The sequence below is a fragment of the Myodes glareolus genome, chromosome 12 (genome assembly GCF_982192425.1).
Source record: "Myodes glareolus chromosome 12, mMyoGla1.1, whole genome shotgun sequence".
Taxonomy (NCBI): domain Eukaryota; kingdom Metazoa; phylum Chordata; class Mammalia; order Rodentia; family Cricetidae; genus Myodes; species Myodes glareolus.
This window is the reverse complement of record NC_142037.1, coordinates 14,157,534-14,173,377: the sequence shown is the minus strand read 5'-3', so window position 1 is coordinate 14,173,377 and position 15,844 is coordinate 14,157,534. Positions and strand designations below refer to the sequence as shown.

The 15,844-nt window shown below is 42.2% G+C and overlaps 1 pseudogene; it reads left to right on the top strand.

Annotated features, from left to right (window-relative positions):
* Positions 1-508: 508 nt before the first annotated feature.
* On the top strand, positions 509-1,093 carry LOC125397588 (proteasome subunit alpha type-3 pseudogene; annotated as a pseudogene).
* Positions 1,094-15,844: the final 14,751 nt, after the last annotated feature.

Below are 15,844 nucleotides of genomic sequence, written 5' to 3'. Positions count from 1 at the left end.
TCCAGAGGGAGGTTTTCCGGCAAACGATCTGGTCACGAAGCCAGTTTCTCGTGCTCTAATGAAGACTGAATGATTAAGTCTACTATGTACCTTTATGAGGCTGAGGCTATTTGTGGCTCATTCTTATCACATAAGCTCAGATGACATGTATGGGAATCTATTGTACTTACCAACGACTCCCTTTGGCAGGCTTTGTATCTTTCTTGTCCCAGTGATTTATGGAGGTTTTTTTGGGGTGGGGGTGGGGGTGGGAGAAGAGGTCTCCTCTCTACCCTTTTAATGGACAAAAGACAAATTAGCAGGAGAAAAAGCTCATTACTTTTACAATTCATATGCTCACAAGGGGATTCACTGATGAGGACCTCAAAGGAGAGATTAGAATTTGGGGCTTATATTTAATTTAAAAGGCCTGGAAATAAAGGCTCCTGTGAGAATCCTATGGGAGCAGATAGACTTCTTTATGAGAGATTAATGGATTTCCTGGAGAACAAATATGGGAGCCCTTTCTAAACTTTATGAAGAAGGCTCTCCTAAATGACTTTTTAATGTTGATAGGCATGTCAGAATGGCAAAGGCGAGTCTGTTAGTAGATGCTCATTTGTTAGCAGGCAAGACAAGAAGTCTCAAGCTTTCGCTCTAACTCTGGCTGTAACCCCAACATCGTGCAGACAGAGTGGCCATGTGTGCACATGCTTACACACTCGACAGTGCTGTTAGACCTTGGGCTTTGGTTCCGTGTTACTGTCTTACTGTGTGAACAACGGTACACAGCTCTACGAGAATGACCCATCAGATTGGGGCTGTGTCATTGGCAAAGCCTGGCAAACTACAAAGACAGAAAAGCTTCAGATGAAAGAAATGCCCGTGTGATATAGCTAAGGACGTTTACGTTGTACACAATGAAGTGAAGAGTAACATGTTTGAGCTAGAGCTCACGTAGGCTGGCGAATGAACTAAAGGAAGACATGAAATTGTTCTGAAAGATACAAGGGAGGAAGCAAAGAAACAGGCCAAAGAATCTTTGAAGGAATTAGATGAATCAGATGATGTAACCTTTTCTTCACTGTCTCTTCTCTTATATCTGTCTCCCTGACTGTCCCCTGTGACCTGCACTATGGATTAATCATACCCAAGGGCCAATTTTCATTACGCTTTTTCTTACAAGCATTCAGGTTTAATTAATATACACTTGAAAACATTATTGGGAAGTTGAGGACATTTGCTTAATATTAAAATGTAGATTTATGTTTGCTTAAAAATTCTTAGTGAACTGAGGCAGGAGGATTGAGCCCCACACGTGAAAGTCTAGCCTGTACTATGTAGCAAAAAGCTTAGGAATCATACTATGAGATAAGGTTTTAGAATTTAAAATTATATTAAAAACAAACAAACAAAAAAGAAAGAAAGATTGAAGTGTCTCTTTGTCTCCTTTGTGGCAGGGAACTCCCTTGAAGAGGGGGTTTGTGGAAACTTTACTCCTTTCTTTTCCTGGGAATAGATTACCTGAGGACGGATTTCATTTTTCAGAAACTTCCGCTATAAAGCTCAGACGAGCTCTGAGAAATCTTCATTCCGCTTAAACAATATTTGCATCACGCTGTGCCCAGCCTACGTCCAGGGCCTCAGGAGCCGCATTTAGAGTAAGCACATTTGGGAAAATGACTCCAAATCGCCTACTGGATTTTTGGTTTTTTAGAAGCCTCCATCTCAAGAACTCTCCAGTGCCTTTCCACAGATCTGGAAAAAAGGTTTTATCTAGTTTTTTGAGGAAGAGTGGGTTTGAAAATGGCCTGCTTTGCCATTGCAAGAAGCCAGCTCATTTTAGGTCATCTGAAGGATCACACAGGTTTTGGGTTACTGGTTCCTCTTTAGATACAGGTTGGCTGCTAGACGGTGACATAGGCTGTTTGGGTTTTTACAGGACATCATTTCTTGCTCTGTCAACTGTAGTACACACCCTGTTCTCTTCAGGAGCTCAACAGGATCTTCTCTGGTTAACCCCCAACTGTGGGGTTTGGAAAGAAGGAAGAGGCCTTGCAAAACCACATGGTTGTCCTTGCTGCTACCGGGTAAGAGTCTGGCATATGGGCAGCTGTGACCCCCTTCTCGCAGGCAGCCTCTGCTGCACTAAGTCTTGGTTTTCTTCTCATTGCCCTGCTGTTGTCTGTTGGTTAGACGGCCCTATGTGGCTCAGCGTATTTGGGCTTTCAAAATTCCTTTAGCTTAACCATTTCTTTCAAATCTAGTTTCCTCTCAAATGAGAACCAATTCTTGTATACAGGTTTTATATGTGATTAATAAGTCATTTTGGAAGCTATTATTAAAATATGTTTATCATAACAAGATCTGTTTTTATGCTTTGGTTCCACTGGTTGGTTGGTTGCTTTTTTTTTTTTTTTTTTTTTTTTTTTTTTTGAGACAGGGTTTCTCTGTGTCTTTGGAGCCTGTCCTGGAACTAGCTCTTGTAGACCAGGTTGACCTCGAACTCACAGAGATCCACCTGCCTCTGCCTTCTGAGTGCTGGGATTAAAGGCGTGTGCTACCAGCGCCTGGCTCCACTGGTTGCTTTTTAAATAATTAATAATTTAAATAATTAATATATTGGAAGCTAATAATGTTTTGAGAAGATAACAGCTCTCCCCACCTGCAAAGTTGACCTTTTCAAGCGGTGTTTGTGCTGGCAGCGCGGTTCCGTTTTCATTGTTCGGCAGATTGCCAGCTGTCTCTTTCGATGCAGTTAGCTAAGCAGGCTGACCTTTCCCACATCCTCGTCAGTTCTGGCAATCTGTAGTCTGTCTTTTCTACACATCACACGCCGAAGCCCAGACTTCAAGGTTATACATCCAGCAATGGAGAAATGTTAAGCAATTTATATAATTGTGGCATTCCTTCAAGAAAAGTAAAGTCTTCTGTTATGTTCCTCCCCTGTAATTCTTATTTCAACAAAAACAAGCAGCGTTTGTTATTTGTCCCATCTCACCTCTGAGTCCAGGTTTCCACTTACTTGGTGTGGCTGGGCATCTCAGAACTCGTCTGGACTCTGACTACTCCCTTAGTTTAATGGCTTGCCTCAGACAAGGCCATGCTTTACGTTTTCCTCATCAGTGGTCTCTTATTTATAAAGAGTGCACTTGAGTTTAATTATTGGGTTAAGTGTTTTGTCTGCATTATATTGTTCCTCTCTAGCAACTACTTTTCAAAAATAAGGAAGCTAAGACCCAGTGGAGTCACAGCTGGTTTTTTTTTTTTTACACAGTGATCCTTATTTTTATTTGTTAATAAATTAATTAAATTTTCCACAACCTGATCATAGTTTACCCCCTGCACAGCTTGTTAAGAGAAACAGAGGCTCTAACTAGAAAAACGATAGGGCTGCAGTTTAGATCCTTCCAACTGAAGAGTCTTCAACTCAGTGCTGTGCTGTATTTATTTACTAGAACCCATCCTTACCTTTGCGCTCCTTCCTTCCCACCATTCCACTCCCCGGTTTTTCCAGAGAAAGTTGTAAAACAGTGAAGAACTCTTAAACTAAAAACACAAATCCAAGCTATAAATATTAAAATAGCAAATGGTAGAAGAGCTGTCAGAAAATTTGTCAACATATTTATGATTTCAGAACATTCGAGCCAGCTGAAGATTTCAACAGAGATGGCATTAACTGCCAACAAGAAACATTAATAGTAGTTAATAAGAGAAAAATATTTACTCCAGGGATCAAAAGGTATCTAGATTGTAAAGGCATCATAGAGAATGAAGCGGAGAACACTGACAGCAGTAGAGGGGTCATTTTTTCAGAACCAAGAGTATGTTACAGCAAAAACATGTCTAAAGGACTAGTAAGTCGCAGATAGAATGTGCAAAGGTAATGCAGAAAAAAAATCGATTTATTTTTCATTTAACAGTTCTCTGTTTTGCACTTACTGCTACGTTCTGGGTGCGGGGAACAAAAAACAGACAATGCTTGTGAGTTTAAAAATACATGTATCAAAAGTTAGGTAATAATAAGTCCTATGGAGGAAAAAAATCATGAAAAGGGAAAAGTTTGTAACATGAGTCAGGGCCTGCTTGCTTGGGGTATCTGTCCTGCCCAGTTCCCACAGCTCTTTAGCCCCAAAAGAAAATCACACAAAGGACTCCATAAGTTATAAAGCTGATTGGCCCATTAGGTCAAGCCTCTTACTGGCTAATTCTCACATCTTGATTAATCCATTTTTCTGATCTATTTTAGCCATGTGGCTCAGTACCTTTTTCAGTGGGGCAGCTCACATCCTGCTGCTTTGGTGATCTGGGCAGGAGTGGGAGGAATCAACTTCCTCCTCCCCAGAAGTCTCCTGCTCTCCTTGCATCATTTCCACTTCCTGTCTGGTTTTCCTGCCTATACCTCCTGCCTGGCCAATCAGCGTTTATTTAAAACATGATTGACAGAATACAGACAATTCTCCCGCACCACTTCCCCCTCTTTTTTTTTTTTTTAAAAAAAAAAAAACCAAAGGAAAATATCCATAGTTCATTTTTTGGGAATGTGGGCGTAGTATTCCAGGCTACTTCCAGCTGGTTGGGGGTACTGATAATCTTATGGGGACCTAAAGAAAATTTAGAGTTATGATCAAGTCCTGACTGAAGTATCCTGTGAGTCTTGATCATCTCAGGCAGCTGTCTTGAACCTGTTCTGGATAAAGAACTCAGACATCTGGGCCATCTATTCCTGCCAGAGATTTCTCGGGTTGCCTTTCTTGATCAAACCTGATTTTTCTTAACTCTGAATAAATCCAGAGCCTCTCATTTTTCTGTGAAAACAAAAGCAAAATCTCTTCTCCAAAATAACATATATTTTGACTTCAGTTTTGAAGCCAAGGTATTTTCAAAATACCTATCTTGGGTTAGTTCATCTTGGAGTAGGGCTGTTATTTTGATAGAGGGTCACCAGTAAGGGGCTGAAGGTGTTGAAGCAGTGAGCCATGTGATTATCCAGGAAACAGATCATCAAGTGTAAAGCCTTTTGGGCTAGAGCTGTGTGACCTGTTGGCAGAATGTCAAGGAGTTACCTTTGTAAGTGAGGATTCCCAGGAACAGAGGGCAGAGATGCAGTTGAGAGCATTGAAAGCTCCAAGGTCACTGTCAGGCTCTGGGTACCAGGACGAAGGGATGATTCGGTGTGTGTGTGTGTGTGTGTGTGTGTGTGTGTGTGTGTGTAGGGCTGGGAGTTGTACAGAGGAATGTCCTAAAGTTAATATCTTCAAAATAAGGAATGTCAGGGGTTGAGGAAATAAGAAGGTATTGTTAATGTACCCATAGAATTAAAAAAATAACAGACTGAAGTCATAGAGAAATGAGAAGGGTGGGAAAGATGTTGACCGTGAACTTCAAGAAAAATACATTATAAAGAAACACACAGTTAGCCGCTAGTGAGACAGGAAGAGATAGATATATGAGAAAGAGAGAGAGGGGGTGGTGGTGCAGAGGCTGAAGAGATGGCTCAGTAGTTAAGAGCACTTGCTGCTCTTTCAGAGGACCCAGCCCAGCACCCACATGACCTCTGCAACTCGAGTTCCAGGGCATCCAACACTCTTTTCTGTACTCTGAAGGTACCAGACACACATATGGTGTACACACAGACATCCTGGCAAACACACACACACACACACACACACACACACACACACACACACACTAAAATCAATAGAGCAAGAGAGAGAGAGACACTGAGAAACACAGAGACAGAGAAGAGAGATGGGAGTATCCTCAGCTCAAAGGAACAACATTTAAAGAAGGAAGTTGTGCCTGGTGGATCAAATGTGTGGTTGGAAGATTGGATAGCATGAAGCCTGACTGCTGACAGACAGATTCAAGGTTCAGAGATTTGACCTAAACGAATCAGGAGTGGTGGAAAAGCAGGACAGAAACCTGCTTGAAATGGTCTATAATATACAAAACTTCTTTAAAAAGCTTTCATCAGGGGCTATGGAAATGGGGTGTTAACTCTGGCAGGGAATAGAGAAACGTAAAAAATAATACACCCGTGGAGTGATTCAGCAGGGAAGAAATATGATAACTCAGGGGAAAGGGCACATTATGCAGGGTCATACCCTGGGATAGGTAAAAAGATTATGTGGTTACATTTACAACTAAGATAGAAAGAGATGCAATGGCGGGTCCTGGGGTGGCAGAACCAGGTGGATGCTCACAGTGAGACATACTGAAACAGGAAGCAGAGTTAGGAGGCGATTATGTAGAGAAGGGAAGACACCTAAGGTGAGAGTGGAAGGTGTTGTAGGGATGTGAGACAACAGTGGCCTGCTTGTCCTTAACAATCGACAGTTTAAATCAGGACTAGTTGGTGTGTGTATGTGGTTTTCTCCACCTACATCAATGGGTACAGAGGAGCTCAGATGAACATCACAGATGGTGTGGGAAGAGAGAGCAATGAAGCTAAAGGCATATGGTGGTAAGAAGTGGTGGCCCATGGCGTCTGAAGGTGCTGAATTCAGATTGTGTGGGTGTGCATGCCTGTGAGAGAGAGAACGAGAGAAAGGGAGAGCAAAAGAGAGCGAGAGCGAGAGGGAGAGAGAGAGTGTGTGAGAGAGGGGGAGAGAGAGAGAGAGAGGGACAGAGAGAATGGATAAAGACTTTGTCTAAGGTTATGGATAGACACACAGCTTAGAATAGCTTGGATATGTCCACAAGTATCTGAGATAGGAGAGAATAAGACTGGGAAGCAGAGACTAAGTAACTGAAAAGGTAGAGGCTAGACGAAGTATCACCATGGATACAAAATTTCCAAATAATAGGTGTAACATGAGGGCCGGCTTGTTGGAGTTTCTATCCCACCTGATACCCCACAACCGGCAAGCCCCAAAGAAAAATCACACAGAGTCTACATTAGATTATAAACTGATTGGTCCATTAGCTCAGTCTTCTTATTATCTCTTGTAGCTTATATCAACCCATTATTCTCATCTATGTTAGCCACGAGGCTCAGTACCTTTTCCAGTGGGGCAGGTTACATCTTGCTTCTCTGTGGTCTGAGCAAGAATGGGAGGAATGGGCTTCCTCCTTTCTAGCCTTCTCCTGTTCTCATCACCCTGCCTCTACTTCCTGTCTGGTTGACCTGCCTATACTTCCTGCCTGGCCAATCAGTGTTTTATTAAAATACATGATTGACAGAATACAGATAATTCTCCCACACCAAATAGGCGATCCTTGCCAGATGATGTTCTTTAATGGGTGCCGTAGGAGTCTAGTTGGCTGCTATAGGAAGAGGCAGATCCTGAAAACATTATTGTATTTTATGGCTAGGAGTGTTTTGCCTTCCCATGTATGTGTGTAGCACATTCATGCCTAGTGTTTGTGGAGACCAGAAGAGGGCGCTGCGTCTGGAACTAGAGTAACAGATGGTTGTGAGCTGCCGTGTGGGTGCTGGGAACTGACCTGGGTATTCTGCGAGAGCAGCAAGTGCTCTTAACTGCTCAGTCGTCGTTTCAGTCCCAAGTAGTACTATTTTCTTAAAGAATTTGTCCAGTTCATTGATCTTCACCCCCTCCCCATTTATTGCCTTCAACTTGCTCACAATAAATGTCCTTTGTCAGGTCATACTTCCGTTAAATGGAATGAATAGGGAACCCCTAGGATTTGTAGAGACTTTATGTTAGTACATTTCTGTTGCTGTGATAAAATACCATGACTGAAGCAGCTTACAGAAGGAGGGGTTGACCTGGGGTGGTGAGGGATGAGTCCACAAGGCAACACTCTGCATTTTACACACACCAGTTCCTGAAACCTTGTAATTTCAGCTAAAACTCACAAAGAACAATTCCTTCCTGGCGACTCACCTTTTCTTCCATTTATTAGAGCTTGTACACTGCTATCAACTGAACACACAATATGTGATTGTAAACGCTATTAGCAAGCCTGTTTTGGAGAAAAGTGGCCTGCTTGGCAATGACCTTTTATAACAGTGATTGCTATTGATTACAGAGTGGAAAACATCACATGTGTGTCTGGGGATCAGTATGTTCCTACTCTGCCTACAGTAAGTTTCCTCAGTCATTTTAATGTGTGATCCAATTATGTTGCTGTATTGATAGCAAAGTGTCTTTTGTATATATTTTGTGGCATGAAAAAATTATTTATTTGCGTCAATAAATCTAACACCGCCTCTAATTTCCCCTTCACTTACTTAGTGAGCCATTTCTCCAAGGCCTGTTCTTCTGAACTGGCTTGCTTTAGCTCACATCAAGCAACTTCTACGGCTTTGTCCTTGGCGTGTCCCTGGGAGGTTGAGTTCTAGAGAAAATAATATGATGAACAATTGTCTTTTCTGACTTTTCAATAATTCAGTATTTTTATCATAACAGATTTTCATTGTGATGTAACAAAGTAGCCCTTTGTTTTTTCTTCAAAGACAGGCTAAACTCAGTTTTCTCCATTCTTATGTATATTATTTTCTTTTACTGTGCATGAATTTCAAGTATGTCCTGTACATATCCATGCATATTATGGTATTGTTGTCTTTATTTTTGTGTGTGGGTGCATGTGTATGCATGTCAGTATGCCCATATGCCCATGTGTGTGCAATGTGTATGTGTGAATGCTTGTGTACACACTCATGTGGAAGCTAGAAGTTGACACACGATGTCTTTGTCACTTCTCACCTTATTTTTGAGACAAAGTTCTGACCCTAACCCTGGAACATGGCCAATTTGCTTAGCCTGACTGGTCAGCCAGCCCCTGGGATCTCCCTCCTCTGCTTCCCCAACCCAGGGATCACGAGCGTGTCACCATACCCATCTCCTTTACTTGGCTGCTGGGATTTGAATGCAGGGTCTCATGCTCCTCCAGCAAGCACCTTAATGAATGAATCATTTTCCTAACTCCCTGAGATTAACATCTTTTAAAATTTTAATGCTAGGATAATTATCTATAAGAAGTAATAGAGAAAACCCCGACCTCTTCACCTGTTTTTTCCTGGGTGATACCTTGAAAAATTCAGTGCCGTGATCATGTTCAGAATGCTAGACAGACAGGGACGTATAGAGCCTACCACCTAAAGTATGGCTTGATTCCTTGGTGCAGCCATACTCACTTACCTCCAGTGCAAACCCTTCTTTAACCACTGATAACCAAGTGGAATCATGCAGGATGTGTAGCCATTGGGATTAGTATGGCAAGTGTATGGTATTACCTGTCCGTAGTGTCCTCAAGTTTTCTCCATGTTATAGAATATTTCAGAAGTTTTTCAAGGCTGAATAATACTTCACTTTACCACACTTTGCTTTTTTTTTAAAAAAGATTTTTTTTTGATGTATATGGTGCTCTGCCTGCATGCTTGCAGGCCAGAAGAGGGCACCATGTCTCATTACAGATGGTTGTGAGCCACCATGTCGTTGCCGGGAATATGAACTCAGGACTTTTGGAAGGGCAGTGATCTTAACCACTGAGCCATCTCTCCAGCCCCACACTTTGCTTTTTGATCGATGCTTTTGTGTTTTAGATAATGTGAATAATGTGGATATGAATATGATGTCTGAACCTCTGATTTAAATTGTGTGGTTTTTTTTTTTTTGGTGTATGTTAGGAATTTTTCCTAACACAAGCTCTCTGCTGATGCAAAAATCCCAATCAAGCCAAATCACAACAAACCAAATTAAAAAAATATTCAGGTTTAATGGGATTCCTGCATTCTTGGGTGGGGTGTGTGTGGGGAGGGAAGAGACGCGTTTCTCCTTTGGGAGCTCACATAAATACCCTGTGGGACTGGTCCTGACCCCTCCCTGGGGGTCAAGACCTGGCATGCTGGGATTTGGAGACCAGACCAATACAACTCTCAGGCCTGGGGGCTGGGATGGATGCGAGGGGCTGGGGGCTATGCTCCCAACTTAACAGTGTACATTAATTTTCTATTATAGCATTGAAATATCTGAGACTATTAACTTAAAAAGAAAAAAAAAGGTTAATTGTTGCTCACAATTCTGGAAATTTCAGTTCAAGATTGAGTGGCCCCATTTCTTAGGGAGTATGGAAAGGGTCACTCACTGCAGAAGAAGCACAGCCACTCACCTCATGGACCAGGGAGCAGAGTAAGAAAAATGAAGAAATGGATCCCACAGGACCCTTGAAAGGCGTGCACCCAGTGACCTCTTCTGAGGCCTCACCCCCTTCCAAGATCACCTTGGGTGCTAAGCATACTTACAGGGGTCGTTGAAGGACATATAACATTATCTAAAATATAATATCTTCTAAGAAGTAGGAGATTTGGATTATATGATAATGCTGTTTGTGGTGTTTGAGGAACTGCATCCTGTGTTCTGTGGAGGCTGTACCACTTTGCCTTGCCAACAGTATACAGTTTTCCAATTACTCTGCAAGGACTGCTCCTTTGTTTTGTGCTAGCAGCCATTCTAAAGGACAGGAAGTAGTCACTCACACAAGCCAGGCAAGCACTCTCTTACCACTGAGCTACATTCCCAGCCCCAGCATTGGACACCAGAGCAGTACTTCTGCCCAAATCATGAATATGGAATATGCTTTTAGTTTTATAGTTTCATATTTAATTTCTTTCATCAGTGCTTTGTAGTTTTCATTGTATTAGTCTTTTACTTCTTTAGTTAATTGCTTAACATTTTATTCCTTCTGACTAGTGTTATAAAACACTGTGTTAGTTGCAGTGTTATTTTGCATGTTAAAATAACATACCACCATTGGAGTTCCCATTTTCTTATAACCTTGTTTCAAATTCTATTTCTTATATTTGTCCGCACTGATAGAAATAACTGTAATTTTCACTGTCATGTCGTATTCCACTGTTGGCGCCACAAATTCTTTTGAGATCTAGGTTGTGTTGTGAGTGTGTTAGTGTGGGTGTGTGTTCGTGTGGGTCCGTGAAATGAAGACTCAGAGACCTGAGAATAGACTTAGTATCTGAGGCTGCATATGTAAAAGCAAAAGAACCTTTATTTTATGTAAGTGTGCAAACTTGGTCTCTCCACATGTCCAACGTATTGGAATAAACGAAAAGCCCTGAGCTCAGTTAGAGTTGAGTTTTTATAGTAGTAAATGTGGAGGTGAGGGGTTTCTGAGGTTCAGAATCCCTAATTGGCTGACATTTGTCTAGGGGTGTACTGGTGAGTGTGTGCTGGCAGGTGTCTCTATCTACAGAAGTTGGAATGTTAGGCATTTCCTTTGGATGGTCTGTTTTTGGATGGGCTCAGGTAATCTCAGCTAAACTCAGTCTGTGGTTCTTCCTGCAACCAGGTATTGCTTCAGAGTAAACTACTGAGACTCAGACCTATTAAATTTATCGATGGCTGAGTCCTACTCTGGCAGGTGATAATGGTTGGAAGTAAGGAACTACCTTTGGGTGATCTGTTCATATTTAGCTTATCATGGCTGGCTCCTACACCAGGAAGCAATGCTTCTCCTTGGCCTCTGCTTCAGTTCATGCCTCTGGATTCTTTCCTTGAGTTATTGCCCTGACTTCATGATAAATTGTAAGCTGGAAGAGGAAATAAGTCCCTTACTTTTCAAGTTGCTTTTGGTCACTGTTATAATTCTGCTGGCCTTCCCTGTCACCTGGGTACCCTGCTCTTTTAAGAAGCAAGTTCCGCCCACCCCCAATCTCCCCCTTCCCACCAAGGCAAGTTGATCTCAGATCCTCCTCTCCTCTCTCCCCCCCTCTCTGTTTCTCTCTCTTTTTCCATCCTTCTTCTGAAGAGTCAACCTCTCAACCTCTTCCTCGTCTCTCTCTCTCTCTCTCTCTCTCTCTCTCTCTCTCTCTCTCTCTCTCCCCCCCCTTTCTCTTCCCCCCCTCTGTCTCTCTCCCCTTGTCTCTTTCCTCCATAACCACCTTACCTTTATACCCTTCCCAATACCCACAAAATAAACTTGATACCCAAACTCTCTCTGCATGGCGTATCTGTCTGTCTCCCACCCACAAAAGTCTTCTACCCACCACAATCTCCCATCCTTCAGGGGACCTGCCAGGGTTGTGCCACCATAAATCTTTCAGCCACAGTCTTTATCACAGCAATAGAAACATCAATAGAACAATATCAAAGAAAAATCAAGATAATGTGAGGTAAAAACCACTGTATTGTGTTTTAAAATCCTGAAGTACTAACTTTGGTGTAAGATAATGTGTCCATCCATTTATTTGCTCTCCTAACTTTAAGTCTATTAACATGCAAGCATTCTTAAGAATGTAGAAGCCAGATTAGAGGGAAGTCTCTATAGCTGAGACTGTGCACTGTTCTTTCAGAAGTCCTGGGTTTGGTTCCCAGCACTTACCAGCTGCTCATAACCTTCTATAACTCCTGAGGATCTGATGCCCTCTTCTGGCCTCTGCAGGCACTACACTTACATACTCAAATACACAGGCACACACGTTAAAAAACCCTTAAAAATATGAAAGTATGCCATATGTAACTCATTATTTATACACATTTAAATTTTTCTTATGGATACCTTTTGCTTTTATGTATAGTTTCTTTTTCTTTCTTTCTATTTATAAATAATTAGCATTGTGTCTTTAGTATTTCTCATACTGTGTGATCTCCATAATGGCTTGAGTAGATTGTGATACAATTTCATTCATTTTTCTATTGTTAGATATATTTGCACATTTTTTTCAAAGAACATTTTCTTGCTTATTGCTTTTTCTTTTATTTGTGTTGTTTTCTTAGGATAAAATGTTTGTGGGGAAATTTCCTGGCTGATCATTTTTCTGATTTGTGATACTGATCAGTATCTGACCAGGACCATCTGAGGTCAACAGCCCAGGCTCTGTGGAGATGCCTTCCCGATACGCCAATTAATTGCCTGCAATTGATGTTAACTAGAAGTTGATTTGTATGCTGGCCTAACTTCTTGCCATCCTCTATGCTCATTCTTGAGGTTGATATGGTTTACTCTGGTGCAAACACCCAGCTGAGATTTACACTCTCAAAGCTGAGATGGTCCTCAGTGTACATTTTTATCACAGGATTAGTTATAATTTACAAAATTCTTTCGGAAAACAGCCATTCAATAGTGTCAAAAACCCAGAGGACAAAATTAGATGAAATAGTAGAAAAGTGGGTCATGGAGGCCTGGAAACTAAGAGAGACTTACATGCCATGCTCGTGGCCTCTGTGCACACTGCTGAACTGCTGACAGTCACGCTGTGCACTAAGCCAGCCCAGCGGAGCACTGAACCAGGCACTCATGATTCGCACAACTGAGTCTGAACAGTTCACAGCACTGCTAGCTATACATGCACACGCCAAGGGGAGTGTCCTTCTGTCATTTTTGTCCTTGTCTTTCTCGGTTCAGCCAGCACGTGTTTCTGGCGACAGTAATAGAGTTTATTGACGCAATTGACTGATGCTTCTTAAATCAAGGTATTGTTTTGTTCCATTTAAATCTTTATTTTCCCTATTTTGTAAACAGTTATATGACATGGATAAGAAAAAAACCCCACACGATTAAATTATATCAAGATAAAAAGGCAGTGACAAAAAAATGCTAGAGCGAATATTTAGGCTCATATCTGTCTGAACTGAATTTTTTTTTCCCTGTTGGAAACTCAATATTCAAGCTTCTCTGTAAAATTTGAACGCTAGAAAGAGGTGCAAATTTGACCACCAGGTGGCGCTGACCAAGTTCCTTCTATGGGGGAACTGTTTGGCACCTTCCTGGTGAATGAAGAAGGCAGAGTCCAAAAGGGAGGGATCACATTTGCTCTGGGAGGGATCTCGCTTCGCATAGCACCTGTGGAAAGTTAAGAGTGTCTGTAACATTTTGCACTATTTGGGAACTTCTATCTTTAGGCACACAGTTCAACAAATGCAGTCCATTTCAATATGCATTGAAATAAATTCCAGTTTAATAGTTTCCATGATAATTCAGCTTAATCTGACTTTCATTAGTTAAAATATGTTAGCTTCTTGAAACTTGAAAGTTATGGTAGAAATGGCAGGCAGCCCTCTACCTACCAAGTAGAGGAAGGGCGTCTGCTTCTTTGGTCTTGAAGGAATTAAACAGCTCCGGTTCACAGACCGGCTTGATGAAATCACAGGGAGCATGCTGTCACTCAATACGCAGTTTAAAATAGCACTTGCAGAGAGTGTTATTTCTAGCCTGTCAGTATGGTCACTTATGCAGTTCCCAAGTCTGCAAAATGTGTTCTTGTAAGTCATGTAACTAATCTGTAACATTTTGTGTCAGCTGCAATTATAAAAACTCTCACTCCAGTTCTCACGCTTTAGCCCTGTTTGGAACATTTGCCGTTTGCATTTGTCAACAAACCGTCCTATAATGTTAACAAACAGTAAGCACGTGACGAGAACACACATTCTGACTTACCAAGGATCAGCTTTGCCAGACATTAGGTCACATTCGTCGCCTAAACTTCCTCACTCAGCAATCCCGCATTGCCACATTTTTTAATAAATAAGCGTTGAGGATAAATTATAAGGTGGATGTGAGCTTCTTAATTACAAGGTACAGATTTGCGTGCTGTGGGGGCAATCGGTTTCTAAACAATATGGATAACCATGGGTATGGTTCCATGGTCTCTACCGTCTAGGAGGCGTGTGATATGGTTGGAAAGTCAAGAGCACGCATAGCGCACAGAAAGAGTACAAGACTTAAGTGGCCAGGCTTCCCAGGAAGTTTCAGATGTGTTCCGGCTGGATGCTGCAAAAGACGAGCGAGCGCCGCTGCAAGCTTGAAGGCCGGTTTCTCTGGGCAGCCGTGGCACGGGGGAGGATTACGTGGAGGCAGTGTATGGGTTGGCCCTTTCAGTGTGAGAGAGTCGGCGAAAGAAGATGGCTTCCAAATTGGGAAGGAAACAAATGACAAATTTCAGTAAACAAAGGCAGTGAGGATGGCAACCCGGCCTAGGGGTGCATGCGGGCTGCAGAGAGCAGGGAGGCGAAGAAGGAAGGGCACAGGCTCCAGCTCTTCAAATGAGCCCGCGCATCTTCACTGTGGAGTACTTGGACCCCATGGTCTAAGTGGGGGACATCTCTTCTGGTGCCATTTCAACTTGGAGACAGGAGGAACGCTAAGCAACGTTTGCGGGCAGGTGTATGAAATATTTAGTATTAAGCAGGGAAGTTTTGTGAAGGAGTTTTTAGAGACAGCACTCTGGAGAGGTGGTGGCCCGTCCAGGGTCACCTAACTGTTCAAACTCCAGTGGGGTGGATCATGGGGCGGGTCAGTCATGCTCACAATACACACACACACACACACACACACACACACACACACACACACACACAACTTTTGCTTTCGCTCTGTCACTGTTTTCATTTATGTTGTCTGACAGTTGGTAAGTTCCTCTGCCAAAAGATGACCAGGAACAATAACAAAAGGGATTGAAAAAAAAAACTCATTATTTTTCTCCGTTCTTGTTGATACTCTTGTAATTAAATGACACCAGAACTGACACGAAGTTTCAAAGTCATTTAGCTGAAATCTTGAGTGTTCTCCGATCCTCATTGTCAAAGGAGCTGTGCACAGCTGGAGCATGCGCATCAGGGGCTGCTGCTAAGAAGGCTGCGGTCCGCGGGTTTCAGACTTAGCCTGCCTTTGGCCTCAGAGGAGAAACAACTGATCCACTAGACTCGCGTGTGCACTGGATATGCCAAGCCAATTAAGCCCTTTTCTTAATCTGGAAAAACAACCTCCCTTTTAAATGATGACCTGGGTGGAAAAGGAGCCTTGGCCTTCAGGTGGGCGGCTGGATTCTTATTAGTCCTATGACAGAATCTTTGAGGACATTTTCAAAGGGCCCCATCAGCAGGGTGAGTTTAAGGACTGAACTAAAATCCAGAGAAAATGTCTAAGGATTGCTAGGTTCTTATTA